The sequence below is a fragment of the Phyllobates terribilis genome, unplaced genomic scaffold (assembly GCF_046119375.1).
Source record: "Phyllobates terribilis strain yellow unplaced genomic scaffold, ASM4611937v1 Scaffold_614__1_contigs__length_971095, whole genome shotgun sequence".
NCBI classification, from domain to species: domain Eukaryota; kingdom Metazoa; phylum Chordata; class Amphibia; order Anura; family Dendrobatidae; genus Phyllobates; species Phyllobates terribilis.
Genome location: NW_027363374.1, coordinates 114551 through 129513, shown reverse-complemented (window position 1 = coordinate 129513; position 14963 = coordinate 114551). Strand labels below are relative to the sequence as shown.

General features: G+C 43.4%; 1 long non-coding RNA gene across 2 annotated transcripts in view; it reads right to left on the bottom strand.

Moving 5' to 3' along the window:
• LOC141233751 (uncharacterized) overlaps positions 1–14180 on the bottom strand; it is a 174028-nt gene extending 159848 nt beyond the window's left edge. For both annotated transcript variants that reach the window (XR_012299787.1, XR_012299786.1), the window contains exon 1: positions 14042–14180. This is a non-coding gene — a long non-coding RNA (uncharacterized lncRNA). The remainder of the gene's footprint in view (positions 1–14041) is intronic.
• Positions 14181–14963: the final 783 nt, after the last annotated feature.

The window sequence follows — 14963 nt, the reverse complement described above, 5'->3', positions numbered from 1 at the left end:
GGTCATGAATGGGAATAGGAGGGAGGGGTATATTAATTAATCATTAGCGCTACAAAAATTTTCACTTCAAGCATCAGTAAAACAGAGGCCAAAAACGAATCCTTAGAGGCATCTGGTAACTATTAGTGATGATCGAGAGTGTTCTATCAACCCCTTCGGCGAGCACGTTCGGGTGCTCGCTGAATATTTTGGCATGCTCGAAATTTCTTTTAAGGTCGCCGTGCCTGCAAGTGCCACGGCTGTTAGACAGCGTGCTCGCCGAAGAGGTTAATAGAACACGCTCGATCATCACTAGTCACTATACATTAGTATACCATAAAAAACAACAACATATTAGATAGTGAATAACACAGACAGTGAAAGTAAAAAATAGTTTTCCAGCACACGATGTAGAAAAATTAGAAAAAGCCTTTATTTAATCCATCGTTAAAAAATACAATTCCAACAGAGATAAAAGCATGTGTAAGGCTTCCGCGTTTCGGATCATATTTGACCCTTAGTCATAGCATAAAGTACTGAATAAATGTTGCACTTTTCAAGGAAAACAGTCAAGGGAGCTGCCAAGGGTAACACCCACCAAAATCAGCTGTGATATTAGCTCACTAATTCAAGGCTAGCAGTGATCTAAACACTAGTATAACCCTATACTACATCCATCCTCTACAAACATATTACAATGTGAACTGTCACTTAGTAATGCACTAATTATTTGATCACTTTTTACCCAAGTTTTTTATATATATGAATTCATTGAATAAACAATTGATGCACTATTTAAATATATATGTAACAATAAGAGCTTCTAAAGATATCATTACCTATTTTCTAAAAATTATTGTTCTAACATTTGATTTCAAGGGCATACTTTTCCCCCAAAAAAATAAAATAATATATCTCTATTTTAAAACCATATGAGAATGGCTGGAAATTATTACAAAACGTAATTAGCATGCTTTGTTTTGTATACTATTGATTATAGAGTCCCCTAGATTGATCACAAAAAATAAAAAAAATAAAAAATGTATTTAATAAATTCCTCAATTTGTTCCAACTTTTTTAATATAGATACATCAATTCATGTCTTAGATTTAGTCCTGCTGGGTGTCTGGTATTTAGTTTTAGAATCCATCGAGCTTCAGTCATCTGGAGTAATTTAACCCTATCTCCACCTCGCCGTGGAGCAGAAACAAATTCCAAAGCACTTACTCGCAGGCTACTTAAATCCCCCTTGTGTTCATTCAAAAAATGTTTGGAAGCCTCCGAAAGACTGCGGGTAGTGACATTGTTAATGTCATAAATGTGCTCCGACAGTCTTTTTCTTACACTGCGGCTTGTAGATCCCACATATTGTTTTCCGCATATCGTGCAAAAAATGATATAAACCCAGTGGTCAGTAGCACAGTTCATGAAAGTCTTAAGATTAAATACTTGACCCTCATTACTTATGACAGACTTGTTATTATTTATCATGAATTTGCATAAACCACATGACTTCTACCCGCATCTAAATGAGCCCTTAGTGGACCACCATGTACGACCTATTTTGCCTGTATTTTCTCTGAGTTCACTCAGGGAGATTACATTTCCTATTGTCAGGGATTTTTTTGGAACAAATTTACAACCATTTTTTAAATGAGTCCACTAAGGGCTCATTTAGATGCGGGTAGAAGTCATGTGGTTTATGCAAATTCATGATAAACAATAACAAGTCTGTCATAAGTAATGAGGGTCAAGTATTTAATCTTAAGACTTTCATGAACTGTGCTACTGACCACTGGGTTTATATCATTTTTTGCACGATATGCGGAAAACAATATGTGGGATCTACAAGCCGCAGTGTAAGAAAAAGACTGTCGGAGCACATTTATGACATTAACAATGTCACTACCCGCAGTCTTTCGGGGGCTTCCAAACATTTTTTGTATAAACACAAGGGGGATTTAAGTAGCTTGCGAGTAAGTGCTTTGGAATTTGTTTCTGCTCCCCGGCGAGGTGGAGATAGGGTTAAATTACTCCAGATGACTGAAGCTCGATGGATTCTAAAACTAAATACCAGATACCCAGCAGGACTAAATCTAAGACATGAATTGATGTATCTATATTAAAAAAGTTGGGACAAATTGAGGAATTTATTAAATACATTTTTTATTTTTTTTTTATTTTTGTGATCAATCTAGGGGACTCTATAATCAATAGTATACAAAACAAAACATGCTAATTACATTTTGTAATAATTTCCAGCCATTCTCATATGGTTTTAAAATAGAGATTTTTTTTTATTTTTTGGGGGGAAAAGTATGCCCTTGAAATCAAATGTTAGAACAATAATTTTTAGAAAATAGGTAATGATATCATTAGAAGCTCTTATTGTTACATATATATTTAAATAGTGCATCAATTGTTTATTCAATGAATTCATATATATAAAAAACTTGGGTAAAAAGTGATCAAATAATTAGTGCATTACTAAGTGACAGTTCACATTGTAATATGTTTGTAGAGGATGGATGTAGTATAGGGTTATACTAGTGTTTAGATCACTGCTAGCCTTGAATTAGTGAGCTAATATCACAGCTGATTTTGGTGGGTGTTACCCTTGGCAGCTCCCTTGACTGTTTTCCTTGAAAAGTGCAACATTTATTCAGTACTTTATGCTATGACTAAGGGTCAAATATGATCCGAAACGCGGAAGCCTAAGGGTATGTGCACACGATGCAGAAATGAAGCAGAAAATTTCTGCATCATTTCTGCATCTCCCTGGCAGAAAAAACGCATGCAGATTGTGCATGCGTTTTTCCTGCAGAATACATGCGGATCCACATGCGTTTCCGCATGCAGATTGACAAGCGCTTTCCAGGCGATGTTAGCATCACCTGGAAAGTGCTTGACAACTAGGTCACACTATATAAATCCATGCAAACAGCATGGATTTATATAGTGTGAACCGAGAGCGTGTATATACTTACCTCCGATGGCCCGCGCTGTCCTGCTCACTCCGTTCTCCCGGCTGCCGGCAACTTTGAATTGAAAGACCTGCCGACGTTAGCGTCACGTGACCCGTCACATGACTCTGACGTCACCGCAGGTCCTACAACTCACTGCAAGTGCCGGGAACCAAGCGGGAGCGCTGTGCGGGCCGACAGATGGTAAGAATACATTTATTTTTTATTTTATTCTTCTTTTTACAGCTTTTTCAATGGTACCTGGGTGTGGAGGAGACTCTCCTCTCCTCCACACCCGGGTACCATCCGCACATTAGAACGCACCAATTACGCAAGTACAAATGCTGTCTTGCGGAATTGGCGCGTTCTAATGCAAGTCAATGGCGGCGAAATCGCCGCGTTTCCGCAAAATTAATTGACATGCTGCGGATTTTTGACCGCAGCGTTAACGCTGCGGAAAAATCCGCATCATGGGCACAGCACATGCGGATTTCCATTGGGGAACATTGCTGCCCTTCTACCATGCGTTTTTCATGCGTTTCCGCGGCGTTTACGCAACTGCAAAAACGCCGCGGAAACGCATGAAATACGCATCGTGTGAACACAGCCTTACACATGCTTTTATCTCTGTTGGAATTGTATTTTTTAACGATGGATTAAATAAAGGCTTTTTCTAATTTTCCTACATCGTGTGCTGGAAAACTATTTTTTACTTTCACTGAGGATTTTTCTCCCAGATGGGGATGGACTAATTCCGAGCACCGAGATCATGGAAAGGAGGACTGGCAGGCTGGGCCAGGTGAGCTGAAGATCTTTTTCTTACTTGCTGAATAACACAGACACTACTCAATACAGCAGGGTTGAGAGGTATTTTGTGGGACAAAATTACAGCATTTTTGAAAGACACCATTCACTTTACTGTGCAAGATATAGAAAACAAGGGCAATGAATTCTAAATAAAGTGAAATGGTGCAGAAGGAAAAAACAAAAACATTTTACTGCTTTTAAAAAATTCTAAACTTTGCAAACAAATTGTTTGGCTTGTGTTTCAATTTTCTAAGACCCGTTTTTAATACTTACCATTTTGGGGAAGAACTTTTTGATTGCTCCATCAAATGAATAGTCGTTACTTACCGGTAACGACGATTTTTCAGAGACCATGACAGCACCACGAGAGAGGGGATCCGCCCACCAAGGAGAGGAAACCTACAGGCTTAAAAGGGCGTCACCTCTCTCCCGCCTCAGTTTGGATTACAGAGCATTGAGAGGACCGCCAGGTTAATGAACACAGCAAACCATCACAAAATTGCCATACCACACGACACCTATTGAGTGTGAGATTATAATTAATAAAAGGGGAGTGCTCCCACAAACGTGAAGGGAGGGAATGTAAGGGTGCTGTCATGGTCTCCGAAAAATCCCATTACCGGTAAGTAACTTACGATTTTATCGGTCGACCATGGCAGCACCACGAGAGAATTACAGAGATGAAGTAATCTATTGAAGGACCACAGCCTGGAACACTTCTCCTAGAGGTGAGGTCAGCCGATATACCCATAGCTAACATATATAGTGTCTATGGAATGTAGAGGGACAGGACCAGGTAGCAGCCCTACATATGTCTTCTGTTGAGACACCTGTCTTCTCAGCCCAGGAGGTCGCCACAGCCCGGGTGGAATGAGCCTTCAGCCCTTCTGGCACTTCCTCGTCGCTAGATGTATATGCTAGAGAAATGGCCTCCCTATTCCATCTAGCTATGGTGGACTTCGTGACTTAAGACCGTTTCCTAGCCCCTTGGTAGGATATAAACAACGAGTTATCTTTTCTAAAGCTTTTGGTAACTGAAAGGTACCTAACCACACATCTCCTCACTTCTAAAGTATGCAACTCCACCTCTTTCTGGTTACTAGGATTTGGACAAAAGGAGGGTAGGAGGACTTCCTGAAGTCTGTGGAAACGAGTGGCTACCTTAGGGCGAGAGAGTGATTTTTAGACCAGATCCTGCCTATCATCCAGAACTTGAGTAAACGGCGGGGCCATAGACAGGGCCTGGATGTCACTAATGCTCCTGGCCGAGGTTAAAGCTATTAACAAAGTGGTCTTAAGGGAGAGGGATTTAAGGGTTGCTGACTCTATTGGCTCAAACGGCGAGCTAGTCAAGGCCTTTAGAACCAAATTTAAATCCCAGGGAACCAAGCTGCTTTCAATAGATCTAGATCTAAAAGCTGCCTTAATGAACAGACAAACCCAGTAGTTACCCGCTAGATCACAGCTATATAGGGCACCCAAGGCAGAAACCTGAACTTTAAGGGTGCTGGTGGATAACCCTAGTTCATGACCTTTTTGTCAAAACTCCAAGATGTTTCCTATTGGCGCCCCCCCATCAACCCCAGAACCAGAGAAAGACAAAAACTTTCTCCAAGTTCTGGCATAAATATGGGTTGCAACAGGTTTTCTGCTGTGCATCAGGATGGTTTCTAGACCTTGGGAAAAACCTTTCCGATTTAGCAGTGTCCTTTCAAGTTCCACACCGTCAAGTGGAGGCCAGTTGCTTGAGGATGGAATATCGGACCCTGGAGAAAGATACGGAATCTCTGGAAGAACCCAAGGATCGGAGATGGACATGCTCCTCAGGCATGAGAACCAGGGCCTCCTGGGCCAAAAGGGTGCGATCAGCAGAACCCTGGCCTTGTCCTCCCTGATCTTTCTTATGACCATGAGAAGAAGAGCCAACCAGGGTGGGGGAGGCATACGCCAGGCTGAAATCCCAATGTATCAGGAGAGCGTCCACAGCTAGGGGATTTAGGGAACACAAGATCTTTGTCTTCCGATTTAGTTTTGTGGCAAACAGATCTACCTGACAGGAGGCTATTTGGGTAAAAATTCCTTGATTTAGTTCCCATTCCCGTTGCATCAGAGGATAGCAGCTTAGGAAATCTGCTCTGGTGTTTTCTTTTCCCCTTATATGGAGGGCCATCAGGGAAAGGAGGTGACTTTCTGTAATCTGGAAGAGATGATCTGTCCCTTTCATCAGCTATCTTGACCATGTACCCCCCTGGTGGTTCACATATGCTACCGCAACTAGGTTATCCAAGAGGATCTTTACATTCTGGCCCTGAAGGAAAGGTAAGAAATTATTCACCGCATTGTCTACCGCCAGAAGTTCTTTTGCATTGGAGGAGAGACCCTTTTCGATATCTGACCAGGTCCCCTGGGCTACCATGTCTCCCAGACGGGCTCCCCACCCTCTGGGACTCGCATCTGCAGTAATTGTTCTAGTGACCATAAGAACACAGGGAACCCCTCGAGATAGGTTAGGCTCATCCTGCCACCACTATAAAGATTTTACTGACCGGGGTGATAAGGACATCTTCCCTTCCAAGTGCCCCTTAAGAGAAACTTCATTATGTAGCAGATCCCACTGTAGAACCCTGGAATGGTATTGTGCTCACAGAACCCCTGGGAAGCACGATGTCAGGGTACCCAACAGGTACAATGCACCTCAAAGGGACCTGACAGAATTTGCTATGGCTTTCTTCACCTGGCCCCTCATTTATTGCATTTTAGCTTCCGGTAGGTAGCAGTCTTGAGATTCATAATCCCCAAAAAGTGCTGAACTGTCGAGTAATCTGGATCGTGTGCTCGCGATTCAGGACGAAATCCGTGACACAGTGACGGCAGGGTGAGATATTGCGTGATCGCCCCGGTGTCGTCTGAGGAATCCCTGACGCTGCGCATTAAAAAGAATATTGCACAGTGACAAGATCCTGCTGAGCAACTGAGAGTTGGAATTGACAACCGACACATGCGCAGAGTAGCAAGGACTAGCCCAGCCCCTGAAACAGGCATCACTGATGACGCTTCATTCAGGGTGCGGAAAGAGGCAGCAGCAGTGACCGCAGCCTCTGCTCCCTGATCGCGTCCGTCTTCATATCCCAGGATGCACTGGGGATTTTCAAACTAAATCTTATCAAACAGGAAGTTAGTAAAAAAAACAAATATATACACACACACATACAAACACACCTCAGTTAAATAAATTCAGATTAACTTTTAATTAAAGTATATTAGAAAAGCAATTAGATTATTAAATTAAATAGAGATTTAGAATTAAATCAGTGTTGGTTTCAGACAACCCCTTTAAATTGTCAATTGAAATAAAAACTTTTCCCCGTTGTATTAATAAGGCAGTGATTCCAACTGTATTACCACTGGGAGACCCCCAACTCACACTCCTATTTCCCGAGTGCCTTCCATGCCAAGCTTGGTTATGGAGGCTTTGGATTACAATCCATACTGTTCAGCACAGATCATGCTTCTTACAGTGGTGGCCAAAAGTATTGGCACCCCTGCAATTCTGTCAGATAATACTCAGTTTCTTCCTGAAAATGATTGCAATCACAAATTCTTTGGTATTATTATCTTCATTTCATTTGCTTGCAAGGAAAACACACAAAAGAGAATGAAGCAAAAATCAAATCATTGATCATTTCACACAAAACTCCAAAAATAGGCCAGACAAAAGTATTGGCACCCTCAGCCTAATACTTGGTTGCACAACCTTTAGCCAAAATAACTGCGAACAACCGCTTCCGGTAACCATCAATGAGTTTCTTACAATGCTCTGCTGGAATTGTAGACCATTCTTCTTTGGCAAACTGCTCCAGGTCCCTGATATTTGAAGGGTGCCTTCTCCAAACTGCCATTTTGAGATCTCTCCACAGGTGTTCTATGGGATTCAGGTCTGGACTCATTGCTGGCCACCTTAGAAGTCTCCAGTGCTTTCTCTCAAACCATTTTATACTGCTTTTGGAAGTGTGTTTTGGGTCATTGTCCTGTTGGTAGACCCATGACATCTGAGGGAGACCCAGCTTTCTCACACTGGGCCCTACATTATGCTGCAAAATTTGTTGGTAGTCTTCAGACTTCATAATGCCATGCACACGGTCAAGCAGTCCAGTGTCAGAGGCAGCAAAGCAACCCCAAAACATCAGGGAACCTCCACCATGTTTGACTGTAGGGACCGTGGTCTTTTCTTTGAATGCCTCTTTTTTTTTCCTGTACACTCTATGTTGATGCTTTTTGCCAAAAAGCTCTACTTTTGTCTCATCTGACCAGAGAACATTCTTTCAAAACGTTTTAGGCTTTCTCAGGTAAGTTTTGGCAAACTCCAGCCTGGCTTTTTTATGTCTCGGGGTAAGAAGTGGGGTTTTCCTGGTTATCCTACCATACAGTCCCTTTTCATTCAGACGCCGACGGATAGTACGGGTTGACACTGTTGTACCCTCGGACTGCAGGGCAGCTTGAACTTGTTTGGATGTTAGTCGAGGTTCTTTATCCACCATCAGCACAATCTTGCGTTGAAATCTCTCGTCAATTTTTCTTTTCCGTCCACATCTAGGGAGGTTAGCCACAGTGCCATGGGCTTTAAACTTCTTGATGACACTGCGCACGGAAGACACAGGAACATTCAGGTTTTTGGAGATGGACTTGTAGCCTTGAGATTGCTCATGCTTCCTCACAATTTGGTTTCTCAAGTCCTCAGACAGTTCTTTGGTCTTCTTTCTTTTCTCCATGCTCAATGTGGTACACACAAGGACACAGGACAGAGGTTGAGTCAACTTTAATCCATGTTAACTGGCTGCAAGTGTGATTTAGTTATTGACAACACCTGTTAGGTGCCACAGGTAAGTTACAGGTGCTGTTAATTACACGAATTAGAGAAGCATCACATGATTTTTCAAACAGTGCCAATACTTTTGTCCACACCCTTTTTTAGGTTTGGTGTGGAATTGTATCCAATTTGGTTTTAGGACAATTCTTTTTGTGTTTTTTCATTGAAGACAAATTAAATGAAGATAATAATACCAAAGAATTTGTGATTGCAATCATTTTCAGGAAAAAACTGAGTATTATCTGACAGAATTGCAGGGGTGCCAATACTTTTGGCCACCACTGTACACTGTGTTCCAAATTATTATGCAAATAATATTTTCTCAGATTTTCCCAAATTACCTATATGAATTGCAGTCATTGTATTTTTCCACTCAAATAACTATTAGAGCACAATTGAAAGGTTTTTGTACAAACTGCCTATGATAACAGTATATTTTTAAAAAAATAAAAAACTCAAACTGCATGTTCCAAATTATTATGCACAGCAGAGTTTAACCTTTTCATTTTAATAAAGAACAAAAAAATTGTCATTTTTGAAATTATAAGCATTAGCAGGTTATTACAAACTGAAATCAAACAGTTTTCAACTCAAAACTTTATTCTAGGTGATGTTACATTTGCACATAGGACCCCTTGTTCGAAAGGAGCTTCTGAACTCTCTCATCCATTGAATTTATCAGGTTTTGGATGGTTTCTGCTTTAATTGTTTTGCATGAGGACAGAATACCCTCCCAGAGCTGTTGCTTAGATGTGAACTGCCTCGCGCCATCATAGACACTACTTTTGATGATGCTCCAGAGGTTCTCAATGGAGTTGAAGTCAGGGGAGCATGGGTGCCACACCATAAGTTTGTCCCATTTTGTGCCCATAGCAGCCAGAGATGCAGATGTGTTATGTGCAGCATGAGACGGGGCATTATCATGCATGAAATGATCTCAATGGTCCAGATGGATGGAGTGGAGGATGGCTGGTTGATGGACACCCCATGCAAACACGGCTACGGCGCTAACAAGGAGGAGGTGGAGTAATGTTTTGGGCTGGAATCATGGGGAGAGATATTGTCGGTCCTTTTAGGATCCCTGAAGGGGTAAAGATGAACTCCATAATGTATGTCGAGTTTCTCAAACAGCACTTCCTTCCATGGTTCAAGAAGAAGAAGCGTGCATTCCGCAGCAAGATCATTTTCATGCATGATAATGCCCCGTCTAATGCTGCACATAACACATCTGCATCTCTGGCTGCTATGGGCATAAAAGGGGGCAAACTTATGGTGTGGCACCCATGCTCCCCTGACCTCAACTCCATTGAGAACCTCTGGAGCATCATCAAAAGTAGTGTCTATGATGGCGGGAGGCAGTTCACATCTAAGCAACAGCTCTGAGAGGGTATTCTGTCCTCATGCAAAACAATTGAAGCAGAAACCATCCAAAACCTGACAAATTCAATAGACGAGAGAGTTCAGAAGCTCCTTTCGAACAAGCGGTCCTATGTGCAAATGTAACATCACCTAGAATAAAGTTTTGAGTTGAAAACTGTTTGATTTCAGTTTGTAATAACCTGCTAATGCTTATAATTTCAAAAATGACAATTTTTTTGTTCTTTATTAAAATGAAAAGGTTGAAAACTCTGCTGTGCATAATAATTTGGAACATGCAGTTTGAGTTTTTTATTTTTTTAAAAATATACTGTTATCATAGGCAGTTTGTACAAAAACCTTTCAATTGTACTCTAATAGTTATTTGACTGGAAAATTACAATGACTGCAATTCATATAGGTAATTTGGGAAAATCTGAGAAAATATTATTTGCATAATAATTTGGAACACAGTGTATGTCTTCACCCATCCCCCAGAACACAGCCCTGTATTACAGCGTCCTTCAGGCTTTGTCCAATTATTTTCTCCAAATTAGTTTGCCGATCAGTGGCAAGAGGCTGTTGAGCTACTCAATCTCCTTGTTCCTTTGGAAAATTGGCACACTCTTGCATATAACAGTAGAGAGCGGCCAAATCTTACGGAGACACTGGTAGATCGCAACGCAACATGAAGAAAGCAGATGTTCATCAGTGAACTTGGAACATAACAGCTCCCTTCAGCTGCTCGTAAAACTCGGCCCTTTAATCTGGGCCCATTAACTCCCTACACTATGTGTGCTGGAGCCTGCTTCTTCGGGTCCTACATCACCATCACTTCGGGGACATATAGATCCCATCCACGACCTGTCCGGCAGCAATCTTACAGTGTGCTGCACTGAGTTAGACCAGAATTGAACCAGAAGATAACTGAAGGTAACTGCACAGCCATAGTAAAAAATGTTTCTCTTGGTTTTCACTCTCACCACTATAGTCCTACACGTTCTACTAACCCTTCTCATCCATACACCTAGTAATGAAGCGGTCATCTCTCCCTCCATCTCACCTCCTCAGATTTGTTCCTCAACATACAATCCTCTGTCTCCAAACACAGACAGCCACCTCACGCTCTCCTGCTCCCACTAATATCACTTTCTCTGCTCCTCCTCACTGCTGGCGATATCTCTCCAAATCATGGCCCTCCTCACCACATCCTCACAGTCACTTCTACCTCTCATCCACAATCTATCAAATTTCCGCAACCTTTCTAACCCTATACCTATTGCCCATCCCCCGCTTCACCAATCCCACTAACAGGAGCTCTATGGAACGCTGGCTCTGTCTGCAACAAACTTTCCTACATCCATGACCTTTTCATTACTAACAAACTTTCCTTCCTTGGCATCAATGGTATCTGACTCACCCCCTCTGACATGGCCTCTTCAGCTGCACTTTCATACGTTGGATTCCACCTTTCCCACACCCCTCGCCCCATCGGCAAGCATGGCAAAGGAGTTGGTTTTCTCCTGTCAGATAACTCTACTCTGCTGCCCGACTAATCCACCTGTCCCCCCGCTATTCCCTGGCCTCTCCCCTCTGTCAATCCCTTCACTGGCTCCCCATTATCCAGAGACTCCAGTTGAAAACGCTAACCTTGGAATACAAAGCCATCCACAACCTGTCTCCTCCATATAACTGTGACCTAGTGTCCCTGTACTTACCTGCACGCAACCTCCGATCCTCACAAGATCTTCTCTACTTACCTCTTATCTTCTTTTCCCACAATCGCACACAAGATTTCTCCCGTGCATCCCCCCTACTCTAGAACTCTCTACCCCAACATATTAGACTGTCGCCTACCGTGGAAACCTTCAAAAGGAAGCTGAAGACCAACCTCTTCCGACAAGCCTATAACCTGCAGTAACCACTGCTCCACCATACTGCTGCACGACCAGCTCTACCCTCACCTACTGTATCCTCACCCATTCATTGTAGAATGTAAGCCCTCACGGGCAGGGTCCTCGCTCCTTCTGTACCAGTCGGTGATTCGTTTTTGTTTAAGATTATTGTACTTGTTTTTTGCTATGTATATCCCTTTTCACATGTAAAGCTCTATGTAATAAATGGCACCATAATAAATAACTTAATAGGGGGGAGGTTAATTTGCTGTTTAGACTTCAGGACTCCGAAGAAAGTCCAGCAAGTCCCTGTATCACCTCCTACATAGATTCAGCTATGGAATTGGTTCAACACCAGTGCAGAGCTTGCTCAAGAATGGCAGCAGGCAGGCGTCAGTGCTGTTAGGGGCATATGGAAGAATGAATGTCCGGAGAAGAAAAGCTGAGCGCTACTTTGAGTCCTGTGTTATGCCAACAGTAAAGCACCCCGAGACGAGTCATGTGTGGAGTTATCCATCATCAAAAGGGAGTGGGTTCACTCACAATTTTGCCTAAGAACACAGCAGGAGCATTTTGGTGATTAACAATGCATTTACCAGCATGACGGAGAATATGTCACAAGACAAAAGTGACAACTAAGTGTCTGGGTAACTGACATTTTGGGTTCATGGCCAGTAAACTCTCCAGATCTCAATTTGATTGTGGTCAATCCTCAAAAAGCAGGTGGACAAACAGAAATGTATGTAGTCAGCTCCAAGCACTGATTAGACAAAAATTGTCCGTCGTCAGTCAGGATTTGGCCCAGCAGCCGATATCCAGCTGCCAGGGCGAAGGGAACAAGTCTTGAAAAATAAGGGTCAACACTGTGAATATTGAATCTTTCCATAAACTTGATGTATTTGTCAATAAAAGTGTAAAACTTATAAAATGCAGATAATTGTACTACAGTAACCACAGAAACATCTGACTAAAAGATCTAAAAACACTGAAGTGAACACCACAATTGTGTATCAGTCACAAGACTTTTGGCCACGACTGTACATAAAGTGACACAAAACAAGATACAAGACATAGATAAAAAAAAATTCTCCATCTCTTCCATTACGTCAATCCATGAAAAATGGGACTGCACTCAGATGTCATCTGAGTGCAGTCCGATCTTATCCAAGGACTCATTAACTCGCATGGCCGAGCGCGATCCGTATATTAGATGAAACTCAAGCATAGTGATTTTTGTCCTCGGACAGACTGTCTATGGGGCCGTGCACATGTCTGATTTTTCTCCTTGGACAAACACTGGTCAGAGTGCGATTCAATGTTTTGTCAGATCGCACTCCGACCGAAGACACGGTTGTATGCACCTGCCTTAACATTTCAACGCTAACAATAGTGATCTCAGCAAGGACTGCTGGGAGATTTCAGCTCAGAAGCCTGCAGATCTCTGAACGCAGCTCTAGACTATAACACTGGCTGTAACTCAGGATTAGTAATCGATACCTTTTTCGAAAGTTACACAATAAACTATAATAAATTACTCTCATGTAAACACAAATTCTAAAGGAGAACTCCAACACTAAGATATTAACTTAAGGACGAATTCACACATCCGTGGTGGGACGAGACCACCCGGCCCGACCCTCCGGACCTGATCCATGCCTCATCTATTCCTAGGAGATAATCACAGATCAGCACTGGTGACCCCGCGGTTGTCAGATCTGAGCTCGGTCCGTGGAGCACAGATGTGTGAATTCAGCCTTACATAAGTTTTCCCAGAGTAGAAAGCCAGAGCTGTTGGATTACAGCGCCACCCCTGGGCACAGGCTGTGTGTGGCATTACAGCTCAGCACCTGTCACGTCACTAGACCAGAGCTGTAGTACCAGACACAACCTGTGGCCAGGACTGGCGCTCTGTGGTCCTTTTCCTCCTGGACAAACACTGAGCAGAAAAACACAGAATCCGGGAACCTCCAAACATGGCAGAAATCGCTAAGTTCTAACAGTGCATCATGGGCAGAGCTCCAGCCATACTGTCAGTGACTGGAAACCTGGTTTATAGTCCAACTGCTGAGAGGTGAGAGGCTGCGGCTCCCTGTAATCCCCGGCTCTGACCCGTCACCGACCATTGCTGCTATACAGCAGTCTATGTGCCGCTCTCTATAGTGCAGAGGACTAACCACATCCACAGGAAGCCAGGCTGCCCCCCCAGGAGCTCAGTGTGGGGTGCGCAGTCATCCGCCATGTCTCCCACCACGGTAAACGCTAGAATGTATTAACTCCTTCCAGGTCTGGCGTCATTTCCGGGGGGCGTGTCCTGACTGCATTATGGGCGTGTTCTAGTTTAGCGCCAGACTCCATAGTCTCAGGCAGAGAGACACAGCTGCCGGTGAAGCTGCAGGAGGAAGTCAGTGTTGTGGGCTCTGGAGGGATGCTGCGGGTTTGTGGGGGCTCTGGGGGGGATGCATGCTTGGGGCTCTGTGGGGGCTAGTGGTGGCTATGTGGGGACGGGCTCTGGGGGGATGCTGGGGGCTCTGTGGGGACATGCTGCGGGCTTTGTGTGGCTGGTGAGGGCATGCTGCGGGTTTCTGTGGGGAGATGCACGCGTGGGGGTGCTATGCTGCTGGCTCTGGGTGCTATGCTGCTGGCTCTGGGTGCTATGCTGCTGGCTCTGGGTGCTATGCTGCTGGCATGCTACGGCTCTGTGGCAGCTCTGGGGGCATGCTGCAGGCTCTGTAGAGGCTCTGGGGGATGCTGTGGGTTTGTGGGGGCATGCTATGGGCTTGTGGCTCTGTGAGGGGCATGCTGCGTGCTCTGTGGGTGCGTCACAGAAGTTTATAACATAAAGACGTGAAAAAAAAAATCTCAAAATTTTCTTTTAGCCCCCAATTTTTTATTTTCACAAGGTTAACAGGAAAAAATGGACCCCAGAAGTTGATGTGCAATTTCTCCTCAGCAAGCCAATACCCTATATGTGGCAGAAAACTACTGTTTGGGCGCACGGCAGGGTTCGGAAGGGAAGGAGCGCCATTTGACTTTTTGAATTCAAAATTTGCTGGAATAATTAGCGGACGCCATGTTGCGTTTGGGGAGCTCCTGATG